General features: G+C 40.1%; 1 protein-coding gene across 2 annotated transcripts in view; it reads right to left on the bottom strand.

The window, feature by feature from the left end:
- LOC137984646 (uncharacterized) overlaps nt 1–7,449 on the bottom strand; it is a 28,818-nt gene extending 21,369 nt beyond the window's left edge. For both annotated transcript variants that reach the window (XM_068831869.1, XM_068831867.1), the window contains exon 1: nt 7,180–7,449. The gene's annotated coding sequence lies outside the window, so the exon portion shown is untranslated. The remainder of the gene's footprint in view (nt 1–7,179) is intronic.
- Nucleotides 7,450–10,000: the final 2,551 nt, after the last annotated feature.

Here is a 10,000-nt window from a genome sequence, read left to right on the forward strand (position 1 = left end):
AGAGCTAAGTCTCTTTTAAATACTGTTTATTCCTACAATGGAAAAATTTTTGGATTGAGGGGAAGCGAGCACAGGAAATTGAGTTTAAAGAATTTCGAGTTAGGTCCAAACTTTATTAAATTTGAGGAGAATTTGTGCAAAACCTTTCATGGGGGCTTGACTGATCTGAAATATGTTCCAAAGAGAATCAAACATATTTGTCACAATGTCGGGGAAAAACACAATCCTTGTTTGTTAGAAGTATATCGAATTTATATTGGTTTCGTAGAGTGTAAAGCCAAGGAAAGTGATTGTTTTTACTTGAGGGCAGCTAAACATAAGTGACCCTATTTGGGGAAAGGGGGATTAAGGTGAATTTCGAAAACAACGTTTTAACGCGTTTAATCGCGTTCGTCGAAACGCGTGGAAACGCACTTTGTATGCGTTTAAACAGATTTTTAACGCGTTTAAACAAACGGCTCTGTTGCGCTTCAATTACTGCATTTCGTATGCTGAAAAGTACGCTAATTTAGTTGTATTTGAATGAATAAATTACCTGTTCTTTTGTATGAAATGCGAAGATTAGGGTGCATGTCTTTCAACCCACTGTGTCAAAATGATCAATTCATCAGCAAACTTACCTTTTGCCTTTCCTTTTTATATAGCAGGTTGGTAAAAATTGTCTTGCAGTAAGAATCACATTCCGTCTTTAATTATTTACTATCCTTTTTTCTGTGAGCGCCTCATGCGACTTTAGCCCACTTGCAGTGCACGAATCTCGTGCTATCAACAACGGCAACCAGACAGTTAGCACAAGCAGGAAAGAAGATTCGGTTTTCGAGTCTTCCTAAGAATGGAGCAAGCAGTCGCATTTGAGCCTACGGATTCTGCAGACAAGAGCCAACGATATTGCTCAAAGAAACGCGAACCACTGAACGACGCTTCAAAATGTTTCCATTAGCGCATCAGGTTTCACCAAGAGGCTGGTCAATCATTTGTCTCAAGCTTGTTTTAATAATAATTTTAAACTCTTTAAAACCTTCACATTCTCCTCCTTCGTGGTTCCTCTTCGGAATTTTTGGCGACAAAAGAGCACGTCGCCAGAATGAAGCAGAATCGAAGTGATGACGCCGCTAGCATTCGGCATGTGTCATGTTATCACTCGAGTAGACTGGTCACGATGTCGTGACGCTCGCCCCGCAACAAATGAAAAAGGTTTTCACCCCATATTGGATTGTTTGTACCATTATTGATAATGCCTCGAGAAAATAGAAATTACAGAAAACAGGCTGTCAACATTTAACCACCTTCAGAAGGACGTAATTCAAAGAATGAGCGAATCACATGAACATTTCATCGAAATGTTACAAAACCAAATACTTCTGGGTTGTATAATTCTCTCCATTGTTATCCTGGATAGAGATACAGAAACCTAAATGTCCAGTTGCGAGAGAAGTAGGGAGCGATTCAGTGAAACTGGGAACGTTTTTAGATTCGCGAACATTTGGTGCGAGAGAAGTAGGGAACGATTCAGTGAAACTGGGAACGTTTTTAGATTCGCGAACATTTGGTAGTATCGCAAGTATTAACCGGTTTTTCTGATAAGCGAATTGATTTTTTCGGAACTTCCTTGGTGTTCACGAACAGGCTTTCCATCGGATAGTCTTGAATTTATATGTTACGGATTCTTTCAGTTGTCGCTATAATAATATAATTATTGTCGAACTGCGAGAGACGTAGCGATCGATTCAACGAAAGCAAGAGCCGTTTTTTGCTATCTTTGTGACCAGTACCTTCCGGTGAGATTAAATGACTCGAAGTTGAAGCTTTGGCCGAGGACGCTGAATACATCTGCTCTTGTTCGCTCATTAAATATAGGTTTCCTCTGCCAACTGCAAATCACCCGCGAATGTTTCGGGAAGGTTGGATGGGTTCAGAGAAGTATGATCCATTTCTTTCAGAGCTTTGCTTTTTTTGTTATTTCAGAGGTTTGAAAGGGCTATCATATTGTTGCAAGTTATCGTGCTTGTGTCTTGGCGCTTCGCTATCTGCCTATTCAACGATCATGACTAAAACACCACACGAGTACATACGGGTAACATACGAGTAACATACGAGTAACATACGGAACATACGGATACATACGAATACATACGACTGACATACGACTAACATACGACTAACATACGGATACATACGACTAACATACGGATACATACGAATACATACGAGTAATACGAATGTTTTTCTCATAAAGGAAGCTCTAATTATAAGCCTTGCAAGCATTTTTCACGTCAGCAAACACGTACCCGGCTCAGTTTGAGGGGGGAGGGGGTGGGGGGTGGGTGTTGATAGACCCTGCAAGGCTTTCGTTAAATTTAGTCACAGTAAAATAAATTCACATGGAGTGCAAAACCCTTAAGGCAGCGAAAGACGAGATACAAAAATCCTCAACTTGTGGCGCAACATTGTTTCGTTGCAAGTTCTGGTCGATGTTTCGCGTTTTTCACTTTGCGTGATCAACTTGACCCACAAGAAAAACATTTGTTGCGGGTTGAAGAAATGCAGGGCGCTGAGTGGTTGCTTTGCTAGTACAAGAGCACATTTGTTGCGCGACAAGTTGTGAGCTTGATGAAAAACGAGCAACAAAGCCAAAATTTGTTGCTCAGAGTAGATCCGCGCTCTACTTTTCGCAACAACTTTCTTCAACCCGCAACAAATGTTTTTGTTGCGCGACAAGTTGATCATGCAAGGTGAAAAACGGGAGAAATCGACCCAAACTTGCAACGAAATAATGTTGCGCGCCAAGTTAAGGGTTTTTGTATCTCGTATTTCGCCGCCTTTAGCTTGCGCAACAAGATGACAATACATTTTGCATGTTGCTCTCGTAGTTGATTATAACTGTCAGGCCAGTTTACATTTAAGACACGTAAGGAAGTCAGAGCAGGTCTGTCATAATTTTTTACCCCATTTAAGCTTTCTGGCTTGATTTTGCACTGATTTTTTGCACTGATTTATCATAGGCAACTTAAGCTGAAATAGTGAAATCAAGATGGCGGATCTGATGACGTCATACGACATCAGCGACATCCAAAATATATTGTCATCTTGTAGCGCAAGCTAAGGGTTCTGCACTCCATGTGAATTTATTTTACTGTGACTAAATTTAACGAAAGCCATGGGGGGTCGATCAACATCCCCTCCCTCCCACCTCAAACTGAGCCGGGTACGTGTTTGCTGACATGAAAAATGCCTGCAAGGCTTATAATTAGAGCTTCCTTTATGAGAAAAACATTCATATTACTCGCATGTATTCGTATGTATTGGTATGTTAGTCGTATGTATCCGTATGTTACTCGTATGTTAGTCGTATGTTAGTCGTATGTTAGTCGTATGTATTCGTATATATCCGTATGTTCCGTATGTTACTCGTATGTTACTCGTATGTTACCCGTATGTACTCGTGTGGTGTTTTAGTCATGATCCTATTCAACCCCTTTTCATTATCGCAAATCATAAACAAACAGGAAATTAAACAAACTGATGTCTCGTTTTGACAAGTACTAAATGACCAAAGAGTCCAAAATTTTGAAAGGTTGCGTGACTGATCGCGACAAATCTGTAGGTCAGTTTATTTCTTTTGAGCGGTAAATAGCGAGTCATCGATCAATTTCTTTTCTAATGGCTTGAACGTAACACGTTATATGCAGCTTTAGTTGAGCCCTGTAATGATGGTACAAGTTGTTTTGTCTTCGTTCGGTTGCTTGGACCTTGGTCGTCGCTCAGAGTCGGAAGACAGCCGCTATGTCAACTGCCTTGATCAAACATGATTAAAGGAAAAATGGTAGTAAGTTTTGCATGTGAAGAATGCCTCAGCTGGTAACCCCAATGCAGAATTTTATTTGATTGATTTATAAGTGTTTGCGACTCTACTAAGACCAACATGAACAGCATTCAACAATCAACGTTCTGTTTACATTTCTAAAACAGGATCGCACATGACAAGAGAAACCTACTGATGACCCTCGCAAATTTTAGGATACACATCAAAGCCAACTTGTGCTTAAAACCATCTTGTAAATTCATTTGTACATTCCTCACTTCATTTGAAACAAATTTCTATTGGTTATGCTCATGATTTAATTTACCGTTAGAGTCGCTAAGTAAGTGTTTTGTTTTGTTCTTCATGAGAATGCCGCCAATTTAGGTTGGACTAATTCGCATTTCTTCTCTTTTCCGAGTACTTGCAACGACTAAAACAATCAAGATTTCGATGGTTTGTCGAGCTGAATTGTTTTAAATAAATCACAGTTAACCCCAGATGACACCCAATAATAATATTATAGCATGCAGCCATGTAATTATGCGCTCACTTGAGGTAAATTAACAGCGTTTAAACGCGTCGTTTGTGTAAAGCTTTTCCGACATGAAATCTTACGCACGCGTTTTTTTCGCGTTTAAACGTTGTTTAAATGCGTTTAAACAGTGTTTTAACGCGTTTGCGTTTAAAACGATAGAAAACGCGTTTTTTTGTTATTCACCTTAATCCCCCTTTTCCTAAATAAGGTCACATATTATTTTTAAGTTCTCCTTTGAGAAAAGTCCAGTAGAAATTAACACGCTAAATGCAATCCTGCCAAATATGTGCAAGGAGGCTAGAATTAATCGGAAAATGGCTCCTTCTTTGCGAATTGCCTGTGCCACTAAGTTATTTAATTCAGGCGTTGAAGAAAAACTCATTCGTGAAAGGACTGGTCATAGGTCAAATGCCTTGTTAACCTACGAGAAACCTAGTTTAGAGTAAAGTGCTAAAGTGTCGAATCTACTTGGTCCTTGTACATCCAGCAGCGTAACAGAAGCTAGTGGTAGCGGTAGTACAGTTTCTGAAACTTTAGAAATTGTAAACAGTGCGCACGAAATGTTTAATTCCGCAACGTTTTTAATTGCACTGTAAACGTAAATGTAAACAGCAAACAGTAGAAGTAATAAAGTTCTGTTGAAAATGTGTATTGCTTTTTCTAATTGATTTCCAAACACGCTGTTTTTTACTGCGGTGTCAAGGTGCATCCATGTGACCTAAATGTGGTCACGCAATTGGTTTATCACTTGATGATTTATTAATGAGTTTGAGAATATTAAATCTTATCCAATCTGTGTTCAATTTCATTGATCAACATTATATGGATGAAATGAAAGCAACAAGACAATATAGCTCATGGTAGCTCTCAGGTTGCGGGTCAGGTTGTTGAAAATTGAAGAAAATTAATTACATTGCTGAAGTTTAAATTTATCTTACAAATCTGACATGACAACCGTTAGGTAGAAATCTCTACCCTTCACCCTTTACTCTTGATACATCACATCCCCTTTACCCGTGATCCTTTACCTGACCCTTACCTGTTACCCTTAACCCCTTGCTGTTACCCTTTACCCGTGGAAAAGGTCTGCCGGAAATCAAAATTGCGGACAATCATCTGCTGTAGTTGATTCCAGTCTCCTACTCTGCTAAATTCAATGGCGGCTGCGATTTTTCTGACCTTTTTGCTTTGTTTGTTAGTCCTTTGAGCAATCATCCGGCATTCTGGGATGTATTAAAATTTTGAAAATGCATTTTATGGATATTTTTTGCTTGAAAAGGCAGTTTCTGTGTTGACACGATCCCTGGCACTGTTCACCATGAAGAGCATCTTGACGACCATTTCACGTCCATAAGATGCAAAGAAAATGTGCCAATCTTTATAATCTCCATAATATCAATGAAATTAATTGCCAACAAGTCAACCAAGCAAAGAGTGACTGAATTTTAGATGCTTTACACCGTGGTTGACTCGTGATCATTTGAATGTAATGGCCGCACAAAAACCTGGATCATATGGCCCGTACGGCCTCGTGCATGCTTTCATTGTTAAACTGTTGGGAAAATTCCCAGTTGAGGCCACGAGCAGGAAAATGTACTGCCCTGTGCTGAAAACACGTACTGCCCTGTGTAATGCAATTTTAGAGGATTTGGTTGCTTTTAAACATCCAAGTTATTTACAGCCAGAAGAGGAAAATATGTGAACAACATATTAAATAAATTTTTTTCTTACACATTTTTGTAACTTATTTTGTCCAAACTTCATAGGCTAGGTCGTAGCACTCAGTCTGTGCCAAATATTTTCTTGTCCAGTCCTCTCACTTAGTCATTGTCAACATATAAGTACATAAAATTCACCAAAAACCGCATGATACGCAGGATAAGAGCTGTTATCAAACAAGGTGACTCGAGTAGCCAGTCAAAGCCTCGATTAGCCGGCCATTTCTGGCTCGAAGAGCCTATTAAAGTACAGTGGCACAGTGGTGAGCGCACTCGCCTCCCACCAATGTGGCCCAGTTTCGATTCCCAGGCTCGGTGTCATGTGTGAGCTGAGTTTGTTGGTTCTCTACTCTGCACCGAGAATTTTTCTCCGAGTAATCTCCTCAAAAACCAACATTTGATTTGATTTGTGTTTATTGTTAATTTCAGTTTACAGTGTCCCCAGTTAGTGCTCCAGTGCTAGTACGACTAGACACTCATAATTTAAGTTCCTTTCCTTTCCAATTAAAATTTTAGATTTTCTGTGATGTTTCTCTCCATAACAATTTATTTTATCCCTGTTTTCTTGCACAACATGACATCACATAGTATATATAGCGTTAGCGAGTCCATTTCCCTGGTCTTCTTTTAGCTTGGTTAGGAGGGCATTGTGAATCATTTACCTCAACGCCAGCAGACGCTGTATTTGGATAACTGTTCCTTTGTTAATTCGTTGACACTCAGCGGTGGCTATTACTACAATACTCGTCAAAAATCTTGAAACACTTGTGTCTGTTTCCACTTCCCCAATGTTGATTTGGGTATCACAGTGGTCTCAGTGCTTCAAAACACCCGTGGCTCAACATTGGGGAGGGAGAAGGCACATTTCAGTTGGGAAAATAGTGTCAATTAGAAATCTCAGGATTTTTCCTGAAAATTCGAGAGAAACGGTGTCTGTTTCAACGATTTGTGACGAGTATTGTAGCACAGAAATTCCATAACATGTCATTTGCATGTGCGAGTGACGCGTAAATTACAGTCATACTAGTCGTATGAATTTGCTACAGCACATCACATTCTTTTAAGGACGTCAAACCGAAGGGGGCATTCTGTAAGTAATTCTGGGATATGAAAATCAGTCTTACCTTCTTGCATACTAATGATTCAAACGACCTTGTAAATTGTCACGCGAAGTTTATCTGGAAGGCCTAGGCGGAAGCTATCGCCGGGGAGGCCTTGAGCGCCAATGAATACTGTACGTAACTCCGAGTCTACATTATCCGAGGAGTTCGTTCCTTAGTACGATGATAACTCAACTTATAATTAAAGGACGGCAAACTGAGGCGATCAGTGTCAAAATCAGAGTGCAGAGCAATTGCAAAGACCAACGTAAATGCAAACACAGTGATGGGAGTAGCAGTCACGTGTTATATGAAAGTCACGTGGTACCCATGACTGCGACTTCTGGAAGGTACTACGTGGTGTAAGCCCGCACAAAACATCCCGAGCGCCTTCTGATCACAGTACAGTATGGGGCCCAGTTCTCAGCCACAAAAAACAGGGTCGTAACGAGGTATATGGGATCAGGGATCAACAGCCTTTTTAGGGGTGGGATCAGGGATCACAGCTCTGGGATCACAACCCGTGATATCGGGATCAGCAGTGTCTTTGTGGAATCAGGGTCAGACTTAACAAATTTTTGCGGGATAAGGGATCAAAATTCCGGGCAAAAATACGGGATCAGTTATGAAAAAATATACCTCGTTACGATCCTGAAAAAGCGTAACTTGTATTTCTTGCCTTAGAATAGCTGTAAGGACTTGAAATTTCAAAGACAACTAGCTTCAGCATTCAGTTAACACATGTAAAGCTATCGGCTGCTCAACGCTGTTTTCTCCGGAGTTATAACGAAAATGGAGGCTTCGTTCGTGGGCCCAGTTATCGGCCAGCGAGCCCAGTTCTCGGCCACAAAAGAGTGCGCTCGATTCCTTAGAATAAACAACGCTTTATCACCATTTTTTGTTGTCAAGTCACTAATAAGGCTTGTGTTTGATATTTCGACCAAAAAGTATCCTTAACGAGCTTTGTTTCATGCTAGAAAAGGAAGTTTTTTGCACACCTAATTTTTCTCTTAATTGCTCCATGACAAGCGAGGCTAAAAAAAGAGTTGGGTATTTCAAAACGGGGTCCGGTAAGTCCGAACTCATAGTTTTAATTCATATCTACTGTCAGAACATGCCACCCCATTACAGCTTTACTGCTCTCATCATCACTGGGTGCCCTCACTCCCAAACGCCCCCAGGAGGTGAAACGAGTAGGAGCCATGGCAATACACTGGCCATCACTGCGGTCGGCCTGATAGGTTTTCTTTTCGTCCCCAGAGCCCTGCCGTTTCTTTTGGCCACGTGGTCGGACGTGACCAAAAGAAACGAAGGGCTCTTGGGACGAGAATGGACAAGTTATGCCACTTCCTTCCAGTGCCGACTTGAAACGATCCCTCAAAAGCCACTGTGATTGTCATAGCTCAATGACAACGAAAGGCTTTGAAACTAATTTCTTTTATTAATTACAATTCGAAATAAGACTACTGCCTTGGAAATAACCACTGTAAAAATCGCATCTTTCAAGTAATAACTACAAAAGTTCATTTGATCTCTACAAGTAACCATTGACGAAAGTTACCTTTATGTTTTCCCAGCTAACTTGTTAACATATTAGATTTCTAAGCCTTATGTCTTCAAATTTCTTCGAAGGACTTGAATGAAATTTCCGACGTTGAGTGACCTTGGAACGACTTGATCAAAATTTGAGAAAACATCCAAGACCAATAAATATTAACGTGAATTAATTCTTCTGGGTAAATCACAAGTTGAGACCTTCTTGGCCTGCTTAACCTGCTTTACCTTCTAGGCAAGTAACTTTAAAACGTTAGGAAATAAGAAATCTACATGCGACAACTGCCACTCAATAAAATTGCATAAGAAAGTGTTGGCTTAAATATACAAGGGGGGATACGTGTTGAGATAAACTATTGTTACTTATTGTACCAAATAGAGCTTTGTTTGAAGTCAAAACAAGGATATCTTTTGTTACAGTGGTTGGAACCTCTGAATAGCCAAAAGAACTTTTGGAAACAGATACCTTTCCAAAGTGTCTTTTCTTTTCGTGGTGCTACAAAGATCTACTTTATGTATGGCAACCTAGGACGTGCGGAAAAAATGTTCCTTCAGTAACAGGCAACAACCGTTATGTTACATTTTCAGTAAAAACATACTTCAAAAATGCAAGAACGAGAGCATACATATGCGCATGATTAATACAACTAGATTGCTTCAATCTGACAGATTAATCATGCGAGGGTTGACAGACAGCTGCATGGCGTATAGGAACTGTCCTTGTTCCTGGGCAGCGGTCTCTCTTGAGGCTTAACCAAACTAATGTAGTTCCACCATTGTGCTACTACGTCACAATTCTGGTTCCCTTGCGTCACTCACAACGCCTGAGCTCCGACACCAAGTTGACCAACACGCTCTATAAAAGGAGCTGTAACTGTGGTCGTAGATTATGTTGATAGCGTGGTGCTCTCGATAAAGTTATTGCTTTAATAGCGAAACGTCAAGGTCTTAAATAACAAGCTAGATATGCTAATTTACTGCACATTGCAAATGCACGTGTAATAAGCTACGTATGCTAATTTCTTGTTGAGTTACATGTTCACGTGTAACACCTTCCCTTTCATAAAAAAAAAGAAAAAAAAAAAAAGAAAGAAAGTGAACATAAATAAATAAATAAAATCATGAAACGCACGATACAGAGTAACAGTTTGTGCTATAGCGTAATCCATGAAATAAATCAAAGTGCTTCAAGTCTCAATGCCTCATAGCTATGCGAGTGTTCAACTAATGTTCATTACATAATCTTTGAATCTGGAGGGCAGCTTCCGGTTCCTAGACGACCTCCGCAGCA

The sequence above is a fragment of the Montipora foliosa genome, chromosome 14, assembly GCF_036669935.1.
Source record: "Montipora foliosa isolate CH-2021 chromosome 14, ASM3666993v2, whole genome shotgun sequence".
In the NCBI taxonomy this organism is placed as follows: Eukaryota; Metazoa; Cnidaria; class Anthozoa; order Scleractinia; family Acroporidae; genus Montipora; species Montipora foliosa.